This window comes from Triturus cristatus, chromosome 8, assembly GCF_964204655.1.
Source record: "Triturus cristatus chromosome 8, aTriCri1.1, whole genome shotgun sequence".
Lineage (NCBI taxonomy): Eukaryota > Metazoa > Chordata > Amphibia > Caudata > Salamandridae > Triturus > Triturus cristatus.
Genome location: NC_140591.1, coordinates 508,289,265 through 508,312,207, shown reverse-complemented (window position 1 = coordinate 508,312,207; position 22,943 = coordinate 508,289,265).

The following is a 22,943-nucleotide window of genomic DNA, read 5'->3' as shown; positions in this document are numbered from 1 at the left end:
AGGATTCAACCAGCCCACCATATAACACCACGCAACATAAATATACTCCACATAATGCCATTCAAGCAAGAGCACTTAATTCAACTGAACCTAATTACTCTCAATATCACATATATACACCCCAAACAAATCCACTTCATGCCACAAAACAATACACATAAATACACTCCACACTATGCCACATAATTCCACTCAACATAATTTGACTCAACGCCACACTATTCCGTGCCACACAATTCAACTCCACAAAATTCCATTCCACACCACATAATTCCACACCAAACCACATAATTCATCTACACAACACAGTTTCACTACACACCACGTATATCAAATTCACGACAAAGAATTCCAAATTGTGCTACAAAACTCAACACCACATAATTCCACTCCATTACATGCCACTCCAGGACACACAATCCCACTCCACATAATTACACTTCATAACACATAGGTAAAAGACATTACCATTTACAAGGCCAAAAGCTCTAACTCAAACAAATGCGAGACCGATTGTATTTCCAATGCTTGTGTTTTATAAATACAACAAATACAGTATACACATTTTTTTTACCTAAACCAACATACCGCATTTTTCTTTTTTTCCGCATATCACCAAGGTAGTCTGAATGGCTTCTATATGAAGGGTTGGAGAACTAGAGACATACTAGGCAACGTCTTTAATGACGTTTTGTGCACAGGCTAAAGCTTGTATCTGTTAACCCCTTCTACTTCTTGCACGCTTTAAGGGCATTCACCAGGAGCGAAATGCTATTAAACAGTTGCGTTTCACATCCCGTTTTTTGTGTTTATTTAGTGACATGTTAATAACCGCTAGTCTGGGGTACTGTTCAAATCCCTCTGCATAGTACAATAATACTGTCTGAGAGGCGCGGTCCGATTCTTTTAAAGCTATTTATTTAACTCTGGTGTCTTCTGTTTTTTTCTTCTTTCTGTCTTCAGCCGATTGCAGTCCTAGTGCATAGAGACCTCTGAGTCAATGAGTGCCACACAAAACCTTTTAAAATAACGTAACACAACATAATAGGTGCACGTAATATTGCAGGGGTGTGAATTTAATAAAAAATCTACTTGTCCATGGGGCAGGTCGCTTCATAAATCTACTTGTCCTGTAACAAAATCCTCTTGTCCCTTTGGTGCCATGTAGTGCGGCGACAAATCATGGCAGCAATCTCATATATAAGAGCTCTGATATAGCCTCTCTGATTATGCCTGGGCTCATACCATAGTGGTGTTTGAATACTTGCGATCCCCTTATGTTGCCACATTTCCGCAGATCTACATAGTTGGGCTTAAGGAAGTGGTAAGCAATTGTTCCAGGGTTTGAATGCCCTTTTGAGTCTGTGCAAACCTACTAACTTGCATGTTTTAAGGGTTTTCCTCAACTCTTCTCTAATCTGTTCCTATACAGAGAAATTTTGGAAATTTACTCCTGACAATGGCAGATGTAAACCTTCTTCCAGAGTTGTGAAAAAGTGGTTGGAGGTAAAGTGAACTTGCAAACATACAGATTTACGCATGAGAAAATCTACACATGCATATTTGCTCATGCTAAAATGCAGTTCACAAATATTTTCTAGGAGTACCATTTCTTGTCCTACTTCTCTAAATTATTGTTAATTCACGATAGCAGTATAGCTGCACTTAATGCAAGGATATATACCATGTGTGCACTTTTGCGACTTTATTTAACAATTGGGCCCCTAATTAGATCTGGCATTGACCATGACCTTTTGCATTTATTAAAATTCAGTCTCTCTCTCTCTCTGTATCGGCTGGCTTCACTGTGCGTGACAGCATTCTGCTCTTTCACAAGGAGCATATCAGCACACAGAATTGTTTTGTTCAGTGCCAGTAACTACTGTGGCAGTGTGTGCTTTTTGAGACCGAAAACTATTTTTGCCTTTGCCAATGTTTGTTATAATTGTGAGGGTCCCGCAGCTCACACACCAACAAGGTTTTACAAAAACCATGTCAAAACAACTCACACATTGACAAAACTAAAAAGCTGACTACCAATTTCCGACAGACCCTGTTTATTTTTATTTCCCATAATCTTATTGAAACTGGTTACAGTGATATTCAATTATGAATATTTTTGGGAAATACTAGCATGCATCAATACAAGTTACTAAATGATGCTGCAAAGAAATGGTACCTGATATTTGAAAGCAGTTTAGCAAAATGTTTTTTTTTCTTTCTGCTTTCTTTTTTTTATGAACATTTTATTTGGAATCCAAAAATTCATCAATCTTGCTTTCAAGCTTCTGCAAATATTTGCATCAAATCAGAAAGCATTCTTGGAGCATTTTCCATAGCCTCATATTGCTAAACTTTGAAGACGTGTGTACACATTTTCATACTGGAACCACTGTCAGTAGTGCAGTCAGACCTTACAACATTTACTTAGAGCGCTCACCCTAATAATAAAGGCTTTCAATTAATGAACATGAATACAAGTTTGAACAGCATTAACATATGGACAAAAGTATTACCTTAACTGCAGACAGTGCCCTTCCCTGATCCCTAATGTAGTACTTCAAACAGGCAGCCAAAGAGTTTGTGCTTCGGGGGGGTTGGGCCTACTTGTCCCAAGGACAAAATACACTTGAAAACGTGTTGCCCTTTACCCTACACACTATGTTCTGGGCGTTGGGCTATAGGAATTCCACATCCCTGTATTGTCTGTGTTACTTAAATGCTAGTAGCTAATTCTGAACGACTCGAGTACCGTAAGGAGATTCGTCCCTTCTGTCACATATAGGACCGGGTAAGAGGACAGTGCTTCAAAAATGAATTGGGCACTGCACTCACTAGTAAAGTAAAAAAAAACAGAGCTCGGTGCCGCTGAAGCGGGAGCCACGCTCACCATAAAGTTTTAAGGAAAAAAAACTGAAACAGAGTGTAGTGTCCCTGAAGCGGGCGTCGCACTCACCAGTTAAAATAAACAAACAAATACTGAAACAGAGCGCGGTGTACCTGAAGCGGGCGCCACACTCTCCAGTAAAGTTAAACCAAAAAGAACTGAAGCAGAGCGCGGTGTCCATGAAGTGGGCGCAGTGCTCAGCTTTAAAGTTTTAAAAAACAATAAGCGGCCACCATTGTCCCGTGCGTGCTGTGGGAGGCAGCCACTTTTAAAGTTAAAGTGTGCATTGCGCTCCATACGTGAAGCAGATGTCATTGTCCCGCGAGTGCTGTGTGGGCGCGCTGCAAATACAAGAAGCAGCCGCCATTTTCCCCATTATTGATTAAACAAAATAGTGCTCACTGACTTATAAAGCAGACCGTGTAACAAGACAAGTAAAAGGTCCAGTCGTTCTCCCACAAGTGCATGCACGCTACAAGGGCAGTGGCATGGTCCTAGTTAGGGGGGGTCCCAAGGGACCCTATTCAGCTCCCAGGCCCTAGGTACTCAGGGTACCACTTACTCTGGACTTATAGGGGTCAGAAGAACCAATTGCAGATATGTTTTAGGAAAGAAGCATTGGCACAGGGGACCTGGTTGGCAGAGACCATGTGCACTACAATCGAAACCGCATCAATTACCAGGTAAACAGTGTCAAAAGAGCAACTTTCTCACAATCTTAAACATGCAGTGAGAGCTGTACTGTGTTCAGTTTCTGTACTGCCATCCTTGAAAGTAGGAGAGGAACATCTCTCTGTAACAGTGTGCTTGTTTTGTAGGAAAGCTGTCCTGCTAATGCTGCCAACAGAACGGATGCTCTCACTTCAAAGAATAAGTGATGCCCACATTGCTTGAGTACTTGGAATGCATCAGACATTCTATCGCTTTCACTGGCACAGTAATGAATATTTGCTGATCAATGTGAGCTAAGTGATGCAGAGAATGGGTTATTTTGTGACTTTCATATACTGAAAAATTCTTCAAACACCCCCTGCAAAGAGGAACTAAGCAAAGTTACCAACATGTAAACAAAAGAAGGATTCCCTGGAATAGGTTGACATGCACAGCGGCACTAAGACAATTCTAGCTTTCAATCAATCAATCAGTCAATCAGACATTTGTAAAGCATGCTACTCACCCGTGAGGGTCTCAAGGTGCTGTGGGGGGTGGGGGGGAGCAGCTACTGATCGAACAGCCAGGTCTTGAGGAGTCTCCTGAAGGTCAGCAGGTTCTGGGTCTGTCGAAGGTGGAAGGGGAGGGTGTTGCATGTCTTGGCGGCGAGGTAGGAGAAGGATCTGCCACCGGTGGTTGTTCGGTGGATGCGTGGGACAATGGCGAGGGCGAGGTCGGCGGAGCGGAGGTGGCGTTGGGGGTGTAGAAGGTGAGTCGCTTGTTGAGGTATGCTGGTCCGGCATCGTGGAGTGCTTTGTGAGCGTGGGTGAGGAGCTTGAAGGTGATCCTCTTGTTGACGGGAAGCCAGTGCAGGTCCTTCAGGAGGGCGGTGATGTGGCTGTGGTGTGGGATGTCGAGGATGAGGCCTGTGGAGGCGTTTTCTATGCGTTGGAGTCTTTTCTGGAGTTTGGCCGTGGTTCCCATGTAGAGGTCGTTGCCGTAGTCTATCCTGCTGGTGACAAGGGCCTGGGTGACCGTCCTTCTGGTTTCGGAGGGGATCCATCTGTAGATCTTGCAAAGCATACGGAGGGTGTTGAAGCAGGAGGAGGAGACGGAGTTTACTTGTTGGGTCATTGACAGAGAAGAGTCCAAGATGGACCCCAGCTTGAGTGCGTGGTCGGTGGGTGTCGGCGCATTTCCCAGCGTGGCTGGCCACCTGGAGTCGTCCCAGGCAGGAAGGGGTGGAGCCGAGGATGAGGACCTCCGTCTTGTCTGAGTTGAGTTTCAGGCAACTGCTCTTCATCCATTCGGCGACAGCCTTCATCCCTGCGTGGAAGTTGGTTTTGGCGGTGGTGGGGTCTTTGGTGAGGGAGGGGTGTCGCCGGCGTATGAGACTATGTTGAGGTTGTGTGATCGGACGATGTTTGCAAGCGGTGTCATGTAGGAGGTGATCCAGTTCAGGGCTTTGTCGCGGATCCCCGCGTTGTAGAGGTGTGTGCGTAGGGTGTGGTGGCAGATGGTGTCGAAGGCGGCTGAGAGGTCCAGGAGGATGAGGGCCGCGGTTTTGCCGCTGTCCAGCAGGGCTCGGATGACGTCGGTGGAGGCGATGAGGGCGGTTTTGGTGCTGTGGTTGCTTCGGAATCCGGATTGGGATGAGTCCAGGGTGTTGTTCTCTTCGAGGAATGGGGTCAGTTGTCTGTTGACGATCTTCTCAGTGACTTTCACTGGGAACGGGAGCAGGGAGATGGGCCGGAAGTACTTGAGGTCCTTTGGGTCTGCCTTGGGTTACTTGAGTAGGGCGTTGATCTCTGCATGTTTCCAGCTTTCCGGGAAGTTGGCGGTCTCGAATGAGCTGTTGAAGATCTTACGCAGTTGGGGTGTGATGACGGAGCTCGCTTTGTTGAAGTTGTGGTGGGGGCAGGGGTTTGATGGTGTCTTTGTCGTTGACCTGGTCCCAGTAGATCAGATGGCCAGTATGACTGGGGGCGGTGAGTCTGGGGTGTCGGCGGCTGTTGGAGAGGTCTGGGTGTTGAAGCTGTCATGGATGTCTGCAATCTACCGGTGGAAGAAGGTAGCTAGAGAGTCGCAGAGGTCTTGTGACGGTGGAAAGTCATTGTCGTAACTCTGGAACGGTGTGACCAAAGTGGGCACTCCAAGATATCAAACAACTTGTAACTTGAAGCCGGACTTCTTTCTCAAGTCAAAATTAATTTAACGTGTTGCAGTGTGCAGCTTCAGCAAAGCTGTAAATTTGTTGACTTTAAAACTTCTTTTCCTTCTCGTGCACACATGAATCCTGTTCCATGAGACTGCCTTCTGTCCTCCTGGAAACCCGAGCCAATGACTCTCTGGAAAAAGAGACCAATAACAATTGAAGGCCTCAGAGGTGTCACTTCTCTCCTGGAGGAAGCCACTTGGGTGAAGTCCCCAAAAGGCAGGCTTCAAAGGTGAAACCTCCTTTGAAGGGCAGATGTGTAACCACCGCTCCCTCTCCTCCCCTGAGGTGGGGCCCCCTGGAACCTTTTAGAGTTGCAGCTTCCTTCAAACAAGTGTCTGCCCAGGAGGGGCACCTTTGTGATTTTATACTTCTGTGCAAGTGCCCACTGTTCTGGTTTTAGTAGGCAGTGCTGACTTGTTTCTGTAACAGAGTTGAAGGGTCTTCAGTATTGACTAGTTTGGTGAGGCCTAGTGACATTGTTGAATGTTTGAAGTCCTATTACTCCATTACAGTCAGTCATAAAAATCGAGGCCATAACAATAAACGGAGATTTACCATTCTATAACAGGGATCTCAACTTCTAGTTTAATTTTTTAAAGAAGGCCTCAGGCACAACATACAGAGTGTTTACAGAACATATATGGACAAGGAGATCATGCTGAAAATGGCTGCCCCCACTTCATCAAGGTAAGCAGCAGTTTTTACCATCACATCGCATCTTGCAGAAAGGCTGTCAGAGCTACATTTAAGCTGTGGTCGAAGACCAACTTTCTTCTATACCCGAGCACTTGAATTATTTCCTCGTTAGTCAGATGTCCCTACCCATGCAGCTGTATCAAAACAGGTGTTTATTGCCAACATAATGGACTTAGACCAATGAATTCCATCTCCAGAGTACTGACTTTTATTTAAGGTTATTTTTTAACTGCAGGATTACCGAAATAGTTAAGTTCAGTTAAGTGGAGTTAAGACTTTCCAGTATTCCACGAAGAGTGTAGGTAGCCATGTGTGGGGTTCACCAACTAGAATAGGATGTCCTCAGCATACAGTGACATTCTAACTACTACTCCTTCAAGCTCACATCCAGGCACTCTTGCTGTGGTACTAACCCAGCGCGCCAATGACCCATGGCGAACGCCCCTCCCGACTTGAACAGCAGAAATAACAGTGATTGACTCTGTCCACTGCTGTGGGCTCTGTATAGGGCAGCATTACCCTTGGCAGGAATTCAGCACCAAACCAAATGCATTCAAGTACTCAGAGCAGAAATTCCAGACAACCAAATCAAACAGGTTGTCATTGGCAAGAGAACTATTTCTTTGTGCAGCTAGTTACAGAGTCCACATGTGTTTAACCTAATGCACCATCGAGGCACACAGCCTGACTAGTCCAAATGTATCAGGTGGTTACAACTTTGAAGACCCTTTTAGTCAATACCTTCGCCAGTGCTTTAGTTTCAACATTGATAAGTAATAGTGATCGACAGGAGGGACGTTCTGTTACGGCCTCTTCATGTACAGTTATGGCACGTTTAAAATCAGGCAATGGCTATCATTGTTTTCTATCCTCGCTATACATGTGAAGCAGGTGATGACCCACGTGTGATGCTGAGTATTTAAATAATTGTACACTGAAACACTCGCTCCTGGCACCGTCCCGTTTCAAAGCTGTGCGACTGCCTCTAATTTCCTTTAGGTGATGTCCCTCCTCAAGGTCATCATTCCTGGGATTTTCAACCATTTAAAGAAGGTCACCTTAGGTGTCTTACTTTGGGATCACCTGGCATAGCGCAGTTCTTAATAGTCGTCTGCAAAGGCTTGTGATATTTCTCTTGTCAACAGAAGCCTCGGAGTCATTTTCAACACCTTCCACCCATGTTCTCCCTGTAGAGGTGCAGGCCCCGTGTCGCAGTTATGGCAGGGTGGCAATAAAGGACACGGATATGCTTGTTAGTTACTGGGCTACACCATAGAGACCACGTGCGGTCTCGCCCACCTTTATTTATCCCCTCGGGGCAAGCCCGCCCCCAGGGGTGGGTGGATGCGTGTATTAGCGCAACATTGTAGTGGAGAGCCCGAGTGGCTCTCTACATCCCTCCTTTATTTTAGCTATGTAGTCCACACAAAATTTACACTCACGGAAAAGTATATACATAGTCTTTTAGTCTCTGACTCGGTGCCGGATTGGGGCGCAGCCCGTACCTCGGGCATCTGGGATGAGGGCCGGGTGACCTTTCCCTCAGGAGAGTCCTCGAATCACCCGTCCCGATGACTTGGCTCCCCGACCCCTGAGAGACCTCCTCACCTGACTCGGACGATTGTCCACCGGCCAGAGGGAGCGCTGTTCGGGTGGTCGATGTTGGATCCCCATCCATGGCCTCACCCCAGGCCAGATACGGCTCTTCGACCTCAGGGCCCATTGCCGGCACCACCTTGAAGCTCGACACGTTCCTTGTGATGGTCTGCTGTCCTCGACGTGCCGTGACCATGGTTCCTTGCACCCCAGTCACTGTCCATTTTTCGGGTTCATAGGGGGTTCGGAACTTCCAACCGGGGTGCCGGTCCTTAATGACCACACAGTCTCCAACCTTGAGCTCCGTGTCCTGAGCTCGACGTGCTTCACTCGCCTTCCGGTTTGTCACCTCTCGCCTGGCCTGAATGGCAGCCCCGTCTCTCTCTGTAGGAGTCCAGGCGGGATCCGTCGGGATGCTGTCCCTCGGAGCTCTCTTGAACAGGAGGTGTGCGGGTGCACATTTTGTGGTGCTGTGGGGGGTTTGCCGATACACTCCCAAGAACTGACTCAGAGCTGCTTCCGGATCCTCCCCAGCCTCCACGGCGATCCGTAGTGCCTGGTTGAGTGTCCTCATCAGCCGTTCCACCTCCCCATTAGCTTGCGGCCACAGGGGTGTGATTTTCCGGTGTCGGATGGCTTGACTCGTCAGGTACTCATGGAACTCCCGCCCTTGAAATGGGGGTCCGTTGTCCGACTTTATCTCTTCGGGCAGTCCCATCGTTGCGAGCACGCGGTCCAGAGCTCTCTTGACTTGGGTAAATGCGGTGGACGCGATGACTTCCACTATTGGGAACTTTGAAAAAGAGTCAATCAGAACCATCATATGCCGTCCGTCCGGAAAACTTCCAAAGTCTATGCTTAGCTGCGTCCATGGCGACGTGCTCGCTTCTTCGGGGATTACCCGGGCGGGGGCCGGATCCCCTCCCGTGATGGTGCAGGCATGGCACTGCCGGACCATTTCATCGACCTTGGTGTCCATCGCCGGGAACCACACCTTGTCTCGTAGTTGTGCTTTGGTCTTGGCCGTGCCTTGGTGGCCCACGTGCACAAGTGCTAGGACCCTCTGCTGGAGGCTCCCTGGGACCACAATCACCCGTCCCCTCAGGATGACGTCTTTGTCCCCCACGCTGAGCTCACTCCGAATGTGCCACAGTTGCTGGCGAGCATGACTGACCTCTGGCCTCAGGGTCCGAGCCCCGTCGAGGAAACGGGTCCATCCCTCACGATCTAGAGCTTTCCAGACTCGGGTAAGAGTGGGGTCTTCTCGTGTGGCTATGCCGATTTCTTCCAGAGTCATCGCTTTGGGACAGGCTTCTTGTGACACCATACTCACAAACGCCTCCGTGGTGCACGTGTCTTCCTGCCCCCCCACTTCGGGGCTGGGTTTCGGATGTCTGGACAGATAGTCAGCAGGGATGTGGGCCCCTGGCCAGTAGACTACCTTGAACTGGTACCCCTGCAGTTGGACGGCCCACCTTTCGATTCGGGGCGGGGCTAGCCTCGCCGATCCCGTGAACAGGGGAAGCAGAGGCTTGTGATCAGTGACCACTGTGAAGTCCTGTCCGCAGAGATACAAATGAAAGTGTCGCATGCCCATTTGATTGCCAGCGCCTCTCTCTCAATTTGCGTTACAACAAACAAATGATGGACGGAATGCTGACAATGCAGACATTCTCCCCCAGTCAAGAGATCTGGGTTAAATCCATCGTTCTTTTGCCCACTACACCACCCCAGTTTAGACATGGCCATATGCAAATCAGTCTTGACCCTGTGCCTCATGGGAACAGTCCAGCCCGAACTGCCAAGCCATGTCTTCCCTGGACCGGAATCAAGCATCCTAGGACCGGTTTCTGGCTATCAGCCGTCATCAGCCAGGATAGCTTGACTCCAGAGGCGTAGTGAGCACGGGTCCCACGTCAGGGAATACCCATCCCACTTAGGGCGAAAAGCGTTACAACAAACAAATGATGGACGGAATGCTGACAATGCAGACATTCTCCCCCAGTCAAGAGATCTGGGTTAAATCCATCGTTCTTTTGCCCACTACACCACCCCAGTTTAGACATGGCCATATGCAAATCAGTCTTGACCCTGTGCCTCATGGGAACAGTCCAGCCCGAACTGCCAAGCCATGTCTTCCCTGGACCGGAATCAAGCATCCTAGGACCGGTTTCTGGCTATCAGCCGTCATCAGCCAGGATAGCTTGACTCCAGTGGCGTAGTGAGCACGGGTCCCACGTCTGGGAATACCCATCCCACTTAGGGCGAAAAGCGTTACAACAAACAAATGATGGACGGAATGCTGACAATGCAGACATTCTCCCCCAGTCAAGAGATCTGGGTTAAATCCATCGTTCTTTTGCCCACTACACCACCCCAGTTTAGACATGGCCATATGCAAATCAGTCTTGACCCTGTGCCTCATGGGAACAGTCCAGCCCGAACTGCCAAGCCATGTCTTCCCTGGACCGGAATCAAGCATCCTAGGACCGGTTTCTGGCTATCAGCCGTCATCAGCCAGGATAGCTTGACTCCAGTGGCGTAGTGAGCACGGGTCCCACGTCTGGGAATACCCATCCCACTTAGGGCGAAAAGCGTTACAACAAACAAATGATGGACGGAATGCTGACAATGCAGACATTCTCCCCCAGTCAAGAGATCTGGGTTAAATCCATCGTTCTTTTGCCCACTACACCACCCCAGTTTAGACATGGCCATATGCAAATCAGTCTTGACCCTGTGCCTCATGGGAACAGTCCAGCCCGAACTGCCAAGCCATGTCTTCCCTGGACCGGAATCAAGCATCCTAGGACCGGTTTCTGGCTATCAGCCGTCATCAGCCAGGATAGCTTGACTCCAGTGGCGTAGTGAGCACGGGTCCCACGTCTGGGAATACCCATCCCACTTAGGGCGAAAAGCGTTACAACAAACAAATGATGGACGGAATGCTGACAATGCAGACATTCTCCCCCAGTCAAGAGATCTGGGTTAAATCCATCGTTCTTTTGCCCACTACACCACCCCAGTTTAGACATGGCCATATGCAAATCAGTCTTGACCCTGTGCCTCATGGGAACAGTCCAGCCCGAACTGCCAAGCCATGTCTTCCCTGGACCGGAATCAAGCATCCTAGGACCGGTTTCTGGCTATCAGCCGTCATCAGCCAGGATAGCTTGACTCCAGTGGCGTAGTGAGCACGGGTCCCACGTCTGGGAATACCCATCCCACTTAGGGCGAAAAGCGTTACAACAAACAAATGATGGACGGAATGCTGACAATGCAGACATTCTCCCCCAGTCAAGAGATCTGGGTTAAATCCATCGTTCTTTTGCCCACTACACCACCCCAGGTTAGACACGGCCATATGCAAATCAGTCTTGACCCTGTGCCTCATGGGAACAGTCCAGCCCGAACTGCCAAGCCATGTCTTCCCTGGACCGGAATCAAGCATCCTAGGACCGGTTTCTGGCTATCAGCCGTCATCAGCCAGGATAGCTTGACTCCAGTGGCGTAGTGAGCACGGGTCCCACGTCTGGGAATACCCATCCCACTTAGGGCGAAAAGCGTTACAACAAACAAATGATGGACGGAATGCTGACAATGCATACATTCTCCCCCAGTCAAGAGATCTGGGTTAAATCCATCGTTCTTTTGCCCACTAAACCACCCCAGTTTAGACATGGCCATATGCAAATCAGTCTTGACCCTGTGCCTTATGGGAACAGTCCAGCCCGAACTGCCAAGCCATGTCTTCCCTGGACCGGAATCAAGCATCCTAGGACCGGTTTCTGGCTATCAGCCGTCATCAGCCAGGATAGCTTGACTCCAGTGGCGTAGTGAGCACGGGTCCCACGTCTGGGAATACCCATCCCACTTAGGGCGAAAAGCGTTACAACAAACAAATGATGGACGGAATTCTGACAATGCATACATTCTCCCCCAGTCAAGAGATCTGGGTTAAATCCATCGTTCTTTTGCCCACTACACCACCCCAGTTTAGACATGGCCATATGCAAATCAGTCTTGACCCTGTTTCTCATGGGAACAGTCCAGCCCGAACTGCCAAGCCATGTCTTCCCTGGACCAGAATCAAGCATCCTAGGACCGGTTTCTGGCTATCAGCCGTCATCAGCCAGGATAGCTTGACTCCAGTGGCGTAGTGAGCACGGGTCCCACGTCTGGGAATACCCATCCCACTTAGGGCGAAAAGCGTTACAACAAACAAATGATGGACGGAATGCTGACAATGCATACATTCTCCCCCAGTCAAGAGATCTGGGTTAAATCCATCGTTCTTTTGCCCACTACACCACCCCAGTTTAGACATGGCCATATGCAAATCAGTCTTGACCCTGTGCCTCATGGGAACAGTCCAGCCCGAACTGCCAAGCCATGTCTTCCCTGGACCGGAATCAAGCATCCTGGGACCGGTTTCTGGCTATCAGCCGTCATCAGCCAGGATAGCTTGACTCCAGTGGCGTAGTGAGCACGGGTCCCACGTCTGGGAATACCCATCCCACTTAGGGCGAAAAGCGTTACAACAAACAAATGATGGACGGAATGCTGACAATGCATACATTCTCCCCCAGTCAAGAGATCTGGGTTAAATCCATCGTTCTTTTGCCCACTACACCACCCCAGTTTAGACATGGCCATATGAAAATCAGTCTTGACCCTGTGCCTCATGGGAACAGTCCAGCCCGAACTGCCAAGCCATGTCTTCCCTGGACCGGAATCAAGCATCCTAGGACCGGTTTCTGGCTATCAGCCGTCATCAGCCAGGATAGCTTGACTCCAGTGGCGTAGTGAGCACGGGTCCCACGTCTGGGAATACCCATCCCACTTAGGGCGAAAAGCGTTACAACAAACAAATGATGGACGGAATGCTGACAATGCATACATTCTCCCCAATCAAGAGATCTGGGTTAAATCCATCGTTCTTTTGCCCACTACACCACCCCAGTTTAGACATGGCCATATGCAAATCAGTCTTGACCCTGTGCCTCATGGGAACAGTCCAGCCCGAACTGCCAAGCCATGTCTTCCCTGGACCGGAATCAAGCATCCTAGGACCGGTTTCTGGCTATCACCCGTCATCAGCCAGGATAGCTTGACTCCAGTGGCGTAGTGAGCACGGGTCCCACGTCTGGGAATACCCATCCCACTTAGCAGTTCGGTCCAGGGAAGACATGGCTTGGCAGTTCGGGCTGGACTGTTCCCATGAGGCACAGGGTCAAGACTGATTTGCATATGGCCATGTCTGAACTGGGGTGGCGTAGTGGGCAAAAGAACGATGGATTTAACCCAGATCTCTTGACTGGGGGAGAATGTCTGCATTGTCAGCATTCCGTCCATCATTTGTTTGTTGTAACGTCTCTCTCAATTTGGGCATACCTCGTTTCAGTGTCCGTCAGTGCCTTGATGGCATATGCCACCGGCTTCCATACTTCAGCGTTATGCTCCTGCAGGAGGATGGCCCCCAGGCCCACTGGGCTGGCGTCCACTACTAGTTCCGTTTTCCGTCGCGGGTGGAAGTATGCCATGATTGTCTTGTCGAGGAGCCCTTCCTTGATCTCTTGGAACGCTTTATGGGCCTCAGGGGTCCATTCCCATGGTCGATCTTGGCGCGTGAGGGCACGCAGCAGTTCAGACATCGCAGTCAGCCGGGGAATGAACCGCCAACAATAGGTAGCCATTCCGAGGAAGCTTCGCACTTCGGTAGGGCTCCGAGGGATGGGTGCGGCTCTGATGGCCTCCGCTTTCTTCGGGTCTACCAGCAATCCATCGCGCCTGAACGTATATCCGAAGAAGTCCACCCTGTCTTGATAAAATGAACATTTTGCCTTGTGCAGGGTCAGCCCACATTCCTCCAGTCTCCTGAGCGTGGATCTCAGGTGAGCATGGTGCTCCTCCAGGGTGTTGGAATAGACCAGGATGTCATCACTGAGGTTGATCACCCCTTGCAGTCCCGACAATGTCTCTCGAATGGCGTTCTGGAATACTTCTGCCGCGGAGGAGACGCCAAAGCTTAGCCTTTTGTATCTGCGGAGACCTACATGCGATGAGAAGGTTGTTATGTATCGGCTGCTGGGGTCCAGTTCCAGCTGGTGGTATCCCGCGTTTAGATCCAGCTTCGAGAACCACTTGGCCCCGTTGAGGTCCGCCACTATGTCGTCCATCGTGGGGGTGATGTGCCTTTTCGTTTTTACCGCGGTGTTGGGCAACCGCATGTCGACACAGAGTCGAATGGCTCCGGGCTGTTTGGGCTTGAGCGCCACGACCAGCGGGGACACCCAGGGCGTGGGGCCGGATACCTTCTCAATTACATCCAGTTTCTCAAGTTTTCTCAGTTCCTCTTCCACTTGCGGGCGCAAGTTGAACGGTACCCTCCTGTGTCTAAGGGCTATCGGCCTCACGGAGGGGTCTATATGCAGTTTGAACCTCTTGCCCTTCATCTTGCCCAGGCCGGCGAAGAGAGCTGGGAACTCCTGGAGTATGTCCTCCGCGTGGGAGTCGTGAACTTGATTCGCAAAGAAGACCAGGCCAAGGTCCTCGGCAGTGTGACAGCTGAGCAGCGTCCCCTTCTTGCCCTCCGTGACATAGAATTGCGTCTGCGTGGAATACCCTCCGCTGGTGATGGTGGTGGTGATGACACCACGAAGCGGAAGGGGTTCCGTCCCTCCGTATGTATATATTCGCGCCCTCGACGATGCCAACGGGGGTCTCGGAGATAGTCGGTCATACTGGTCCGAGTACATGACGTTGACCGACGCGCCTGTGTCGATGAGGGCCTGGATCTCTGCGCTTCCCACGGAGACTGAGCACATGGGCGTTGGCCTCCGCCGGGAACTTGTCCTGCTGACGAACGACACCACGAATAGCTCATCCTCTTCGTCCTCGTACACAGGGTCGTGCGCCTGGTTTTGAGGCCTTCCGCTCGGCAGAGGATCCTCGTGTGTGATCTGACGCACCTGTTGTTGTCCAGACTTCGGCCTCGCGGACTGCTGCCTGAAGCGTCCGCCTCTGCACACCTGGGCGTAGTGATTCATTCTCCCGCAGCGGGAGCAAGTTTTGCCTTTCGCTCCGCAGACTGCCGTCGCCGGGTGATCTTCCCCACAGTACCCACACAGGCCCGACGTCGTTGGCTTGGGCACCGAGCGTGGCGCGGGTGACCGCCTCTGAATCGCCTCTACTCTTTCTTCCTTGATGGGCACACACTTGGATCCCGGTCCTGCCGCCACAGGTGTGTGGAGGGCAGCTTCCATTTCTTCCGCCCTGGCATCGGAGAGTTCATGGGACCGGGCCAGTATTAAGATGTCGTCTAGCGAGATCCCTGGCTGCCGAAGGATTAGCTTCCGGAGGAGCTTGGAGCGACATCCTAAGATAATTTGATCCCGTATCTCTACCCTTTGATCCGTGAACGGGCACATGCTGGCCAGCCGGTGCAGCCGCGCATAGAACATGTCCACGGACTCTGTTTCGGTTTGCCACGCCCTCCTGAATGTAAATTACTCGAAGTCCGGGTTCAGTTGGGGATCAAAGTGCTTGTTCAGCGCCGTGACTGCGGCGTAATAATCATTCTCGTCCCCGGTGTTGGGAAGCGTTTCGGACAGTTCGTATATTTCAGCCCCTCCATAGTAGATCAGTAGCGATCTCTTCACCGCCCCATCGTTCTCTCGGGTCCCTCTGAAGTAGTGATTTAAGCGACCTACCCATGCTTTCCATCTCGGGGCGGCGGTAGCCGGGTCAGATGCTTCGCTAAAGGGGGGTAAGGGCGCTACTGCTGTGTGGGTGACCACCGGAGGCGGCGGGGGATTGTTGCCGGCCAATGCGGCGGGTCCGCTCCCTTGCGACGGCCCTGCACCCCCTGCTGGCCTCGTGGACATCTTGTAGCTTGGGGCTGTCTGTATTACACCAGGTTTGGAATGTTGCTTTGATGGGGTTATGTGTTTCCCCCTTTTCTTATGCTATTGTGCTTGTGCAATCCACCAAAGTCCTCCTTCACCTTTATTTGGATGTGTCAAGGCTTAGTGGCAGTGTTCCAGGCTCCTCCGCCTTGGGCCGTCAAGATCCGCCCTCCAGGGAGACTTCGCGCTGCAGCTAGCAGCTGGGATCGGCACACTCTGGGATTTCCCTACAGGCAGCGTGACGGGCAGCCTGCCTAGGCCCCCTCTCCGACACAGAGATGGAGCTGAGCGCCGGGAAGCGCACGTGTGCTGCCACTCACCCGGCCAAGGATTGAAGCATCACCAGCAGCTCCGGCGAGCGTTCCAGCATGCGGGTGGGCTCCGCCGACAGCAGGATTCCGCCGGAGGCAGGCCGCCTCCTTCACCCTGCGGGTGGGCACCGCAGGTAGCGGCAGAGACGATCGCGAGGTGAGAGCGCGATCAGCGTGGGTGGGCTCCGCCAGCTCTCCTCGCTGCTCCAGTGGCGTCGCACACACGGGCACGACCGGCCTCGTCACCAGTGTAGAGGTGCAGGCCCCGTGTCGCAGTTATGGCAGGGTGGCAATAAAGGACACGGATATGCTTGTTAGTTACTGGGCTACACCATAGAGACCACGTGCGGTCTCGCCCACCTTTATTTATCCCCTCAGGGCAAGCCCGCCCCCAGGGGTGTGTGGATGCGTGTATTAGCGCAACATTGTAGTGGAGAGCCCGAGTGGCTCTCTACACTCCCCTCATCCCTCAAGGGTCATGGAGTTTTGTTTCCCGTGTGTGTCTCCAGCAGAGTACACCGTGTGCTTTTCTCTTTCCGTTGCCACGTAATCAGATTCTAATGTCTAGCGCTGCCACTGCGGAGGGTGGAGTCTGTGTGCCATAGGGTTCTCGTAAAGAGTGGCAGATTCGTTGGTGCCTCACTAACTTCCTTGAAACTGTGACATCTGTTCATGAACTCACAAACGGAAAGTCACCCTTCAAGTACAGTCATGTCTACTCAGTTCACCGGGAGCAGTGGACTCAATTTGTCTAGAATGTATTTCTGAAGCTTTGGGGGACATATGGAAGCTGAAGATGGTGCACCTCGATCTGCACTTTTTCCCAGTCATATGTACGCTGCATTTGGGACCACCAATAACTCACGAAACATTAAAGAACGTCGACTCCTTACCAGAAGAGCAACACAACAGAAAAAGTGTTCACGAGCACAGTTAGATAGCGGTTGGATGCCAGAAAGCGCAACTTGTGCCCACGGTGGAGGATTTCTAGAGGAGTTAGGTCCCACGCTTTCAAGGTATTGTGCTGCTCCCTCCCACCGTTCTGATTTCATCCGTCACGCCATTTATCAGGGCCGGACTGGGAACCAAAACCGGGCCTGGCAAAGTGCTCAGCCGGCAGCCCGAGGCTTGGGGGTGCCGCCGAGCTCTTTGCCAGGGCCGGTTTTCGGCCGATTTTGTTACAGGGCCGATTTTGCAGCTATGCTGCAAAAACGGCCCTGTAACAAAAACGGCCCCCAGGGGCCCAAAACCGGCCCCCACCCGTGCGGCGCACCGGGGGATTGCCCGGTGCCCGCTACGGCCAGTCCGGGCCTGCCATTTATGTTCCACCTTAATATTTTAATCAGGGGTTTCTCACCCATGTTCAAGCTCAAGGCTAGGGTGTGCTGTGGGCAACTCTGTCTGCAGTACATTTCCATGTCTTCCCCCCTCAAACTAGCTCTTGCATTTCTCCTCCCTTCCTATGCCCCTGATATGCAAATGTTTAACAATTTGAACATAACGCAGTCATCTTGCCTAACCAACAACAAACTCCTCAATCCCTCAGCCTCACTCCTCCGTACAACAGATTTCCAACTATACGCAACCAAATGTAAAAATGATCTTTCACTGTCCCCAACGTACTGACTGATATGCAAGAAAAACTCAACTGAACTTTTCACCTCCTACTAAGTGTGTAGAGCATAAATCAACCACAGAAGTTGTTGCTAACCCCTTGTGCCAATGAAATCCATGTTAGGCCACACTGAAAGCGAATAATCCTTACTTACAGCTCCACCTGAACCCTTAGCCTGTGTCCTGAGAGCCATCAGCATGGGCCTTCCTCAGGTCATGGTTGCGTTATGACCCACAGTCCCAGATTCCAACATATTTTGCTGTTTCTCCTTCTGTCATGTTGTCTACTGCAGGTGAGATGACTCACCGTTCTGCCTGGTTGTTACATTGCATCTAATAGCTGGTACTGTTAGGGCATTCTGCACAGTTCATTTGAAGTTCTTTGGGCTTTTAAGCTGCGCGAGTTCTGCTACCCAGTCTCAGACCTCCTCAGGGAATCAAAGAAGAACGACTTTAAGTTGTGCATTATTTTTAAGCAGGCTGGGGAAAGAAGCATGGATTCTAACTGCACTACTTAATTTTCTTTACTTCGTCAAAAGAACCAGTCTGGAGTAAACCTGGAAAAACAAGGTATTTGATGCCTCAAACATCAAAAGGATGGTTCTACATATCATTCTTAACGTTGTGTGCCTGTTCTCATAGTTAAGGAACGTAAACTTGGGCAGACTTGAAGGGCGCCCCAGAGATGCTGCTGAATCAACACTCAATGGGCCCTTTCAGTTACAAATCATAGAGTGAATTCATCAGCTGAGGGGAGGGTGCAGATACATATTTCCACAAACGTTTTGTGTTGCTTGCCCTCAGCTTACTCATGAATACCTGCTTTCTGCAGATTACCTATGTATGTGTAGATTTTTGCATCTTTGTAGTAAGTTCTGAGTCAGTGGTATGAACAGTTTTCATGCCGGCCTCCAGTACCAATAAGAGATCTTCGGTGACACGTCTATTATATTCGGCAGCTTGTCTCAGGGAACCAACACTAGGCCCCACTTTGCAGAGTTACCTTACCAGTGCCGTTCTGGTGTCACTGAAGGCCTCTAACAAGTCTTTAGATGGACACTCAGTCGCAGGGCTCCCTGCGGCATTATGTGTGGCTCGGCGACACCCTTTCCTTTTGGCTATGCATCAGGCCGCCCCTCCCTGTCACCACTGTCCCACAGTTACAGGTCTTCATTTGATCCAAATAACTGCCAGTAAAGCGCAATGCAAAGTCAGGGACGCCTGGACAAACGGCCTGCTCTCCTCCCTTCACACCACTGTTGTGTGGTTTGGAGTGTCACCCCTGCATCCACCACCTTTCACTCCTCATCACACCATGGTGGAGATGTCTTTCTTTCAACCCCTAGGTTGGTCTGGATTGAATAGGCACATGACTATGTCCAACTGGGGAATAGTATCCGTTTGCGCTATTTTGAAAGCACATTAAAAATAGCAGGCTACACAGCCAGCCCATCCACTCGGTTGTTTGAGAGGAAAGATGGACCTGAATTCACTAGTATGGTGCTCTGTCGCAGTGACGGGGTGGTCAAATATGCAAGCGCTAATGTCCAGCTCTTCTCCAACGCACAGGCCAGTCTGCACTCCATCATTGCCCACCTATTACCAGAATTGTGGTGTGGGGAAAGTTGGTGATTGGACAGAGGAGTCCCCTGCTATGTTCCGCAGTCAGTCTCAACAGTGAACCTCTATGGGGCCTACACCCATTACATTGGCTTGCGTCACAAGCTGTCATCTACAGGCTACAAGAGCCTGCGGTTTCAGGCATGCTGGTCATTAAATGAGGCTGCTCAACAATTTGGGGGGATTTTCAACAAATGCCAATACAGTGGTTTCAGGTGAATCCTCATTGGGAGAGATCATAGCAGCAAATGCCATGGAGCAGCCAGTGAGTGGGTGAAAGCCAGAGAAACTATGTTGACAACTGAGGGACCATCATTTAGCATAGGACTCGGGTTGCCTAAAGGAGATGAGTAGCTAAATGGTGACAAAATCACTGGTGCAATTGTTAATTTTGGGGGAAGTTTAACAGAGAGTGATCTGCGAGGAGCGCCACACCATTGGTAAGACTGCTTGGAGTGTGGGTGCAAAGATCACTCTGCAAGTGGGTGGCGCATTAAGAAACAGGACGCGGCAAGAGGGTTATTGTAAAGTAATGTGTGGCAGCGCTGTAATGAAAATAAGGGAAGGAGTTAGCGGAAAGTCCACAAACGGAGCAGGAAAAAACGACAGACCAATGTGTGCAGTGCAAGCGAAAGGTGGAATGTTTGGAATTATGGCGGATTTAGGCTAAACTTCAACCATGACCCATGGAGAAATGTAAGGTCGGTGATTTGGAAGTAAGGGTAATGTAAATTAACAGTGACTGTTATGGAGTCCTGAGGAAGGAAGGAACAAAAAACAAAACGTTACAGAGCATCAGCACCATTGACAGTGTTATGCAAAACATACATTGGGAATAGTTTAAAAGATCACATGAAAGTGTACGGAATTAATTTAAATAAACACATGAAAGTCTTTCAAAGCTATTTTCATTGAATGCCCTGAGACAAAGAAACTAAGGTGTCGGATTACTCTTGTTGGTTGCAGGAAAAAACAATGAGTGTTGGTGTTCTGCCCACAGAAATCCATACTCCTGAAGAGGAGAGCTGCTGGAGCAAAGCGTGCCTCCCGCTGCAGCAACCGCTACCGAGCTCGCCACTGCTCGCGGCAATACTCCATGGGAGTGAACTTTTGAAGAAAGGTGGGACATACACCCACCATTAGCCATTTGCAGGCTACGATTTTTTAATGACATACATGATAGTCCATCCAAAGCATGGGAGGAGTCAGACCTTCACAAAGTACCTACAACAGATCGCCACAGTGCAAGCGCTGTAAACTTGACCTAAAAAAGATGTATTTAGTTACGGTAGTAAAGCTTACATTTATCTGTGATGAGAATAAACACGCTGGTACTATAAAATAAAGCAATTGTGACTTTCTCTAAATATCAACAATGTTTTGTCAAATACTGGTGTGAATGAATTTACATTTTGTGACAGGTGGGTCCTTTTCTATAAAGGTAAACGTGAGATGAGCTAAGTTGACATGAGATCAGAAGGAACTATGGTAAAATATGCTTGTGCTTACCGCTTGGCACTCTGCCTAAGCAGTCTTGATGTACATGAATATCAAGCCACTGGCGCTGGATGACATCATCTCTAACGTTAGATCAAACCGAGATGGTAGACTAGGGCACTGACATTCAACTACGGTCAGGTGTTGATGTTCAAACTGGTTTTGGGTTTTACTTCACTGATTTGATCAGTGTTTGACCATTGGAAGATCCTTTTTGTTACATGTATTTCCACAATGCATGCTTGCCTTCTAAACATAGCAGGCTGCTGGGCGTTAGTTACTCATGACAGTACAATCATTTTAATTCCCAGGTTGTGCTGCCACTCAAGGAATTTTCTGCAACTGGCTATGCCTCAGAGGTTTGTGATTATCACAAGTGACGCACACTATTAGCAAAAATGTCACTGGCTGCTCCATTCACCTTTTGATTGTCTTTATTCTGTATTTTGCAGTAAATTACGTGGTGCTCAATCGAAATGTTTTAGGCATCTGTTGCACCCTTCCTTTTTGTAATCATTACCCCTCTCATCATGTCAAAATCCAATTTTTTATGTTTTCCCACAAAACACATTGGGGTTTATTCACAAGAACGTGTGATATATACCACAAGAGTGGCGTAACGCAACTTTCAATATCGCAGCCCATCGCGGGAAAATAACCCTGTGTCAATGTGGAATTCACAACAAGGCGGTACCATGCGATAGACACCAGATAACATGTCAAATGTCGGCGTCAACATCGACGCCACGCCGCAAAAATGCAAAACGCGAGCACGGAAAATCATGTGATGAGGATAATTGCGGTACACAAATCAGCAAAGACCAGCCACAGGTCTGCAAATCCCATGCGCCTGGCGGAAAAAAGCAACATAAAAGCAACAAAAAAAAAGCCCAAAAAGATTTCAAACTGCGTAGCAACATGGATGCACCCGGACCGAGTGCAGAGGACGAGCCTGACACCACAAGCCCCATGGAGGACCTGCCAAGAACCCCGCGTTCGTGGAAGGGCAAGGACAAGAGGAAGAGGAAGACGGGGTTCAGTCCACAGGAAGACCAGATCCTCATCACGGAGGTGACCGAACACCATCAACAACTGTTCGGCACCTCCACTGTGGCACTGGCAATCCAAACTGAAATATGGCAGGCCATAGTAACCAACGTCAATGCAGTCGGAGTGTCCAGGAGGTCACTGGAGGCGGTCAAGTGGCGCTGTCATGATCTGAAAAGGCAGACCAAACATAAGCTTGCCAACAACAGGGAGGCAGCAACTGCGACTGGAGGTGGGACTCCTGCGACACAAGAGGAGCTGGATGAGCTGGAGCAAATGGTGGCCACAGTCAGCAGTGAGGGTACGGTGGCAGGATTGGGGGGCCTGGACACAGCACGATACGATCTGACACAATAGCAACAGGGTGAGTAACGACCAGGGACGGGGGCAGGGGGAGATGGGCACAATGGCACACATGCACAAGTAGGCATAGCACACTGCACACCAACAATGACCGTAGAACATGTCCCTGATTGCCTTGGCACACTGCAGCACACATAGAAACACCAAGTAGGCCCCCATCCACAGTGTGCACAGAGGGCCCCCTCCTATCACCAATATCACCACCGACCCATGCACATGTGCCTAATCCAGCAAAGCATAGGCTCTGTGTCCCACACTGACTATGCAAGTAAAACTGCATGTCCGATAGCATGGCAGCAGCCCCCAAAAAATGACATGGCCCATGAATTGACATGGAGGTAGCCCAGTGCGGATCACATTCGTAAAGGAGCAGGTCACACCCTGACATGTCCACGTGCACAAACAACCCATGCCTTACAATACACGCAGCAGACAAACAATGCACCAGGCCACAAAATCTGCCCGAGAACACATATGACCCAAGTCAAAAGCAAATAAGGCCCCGGAATGCACACAATTCAAAGGCACTCCACCTC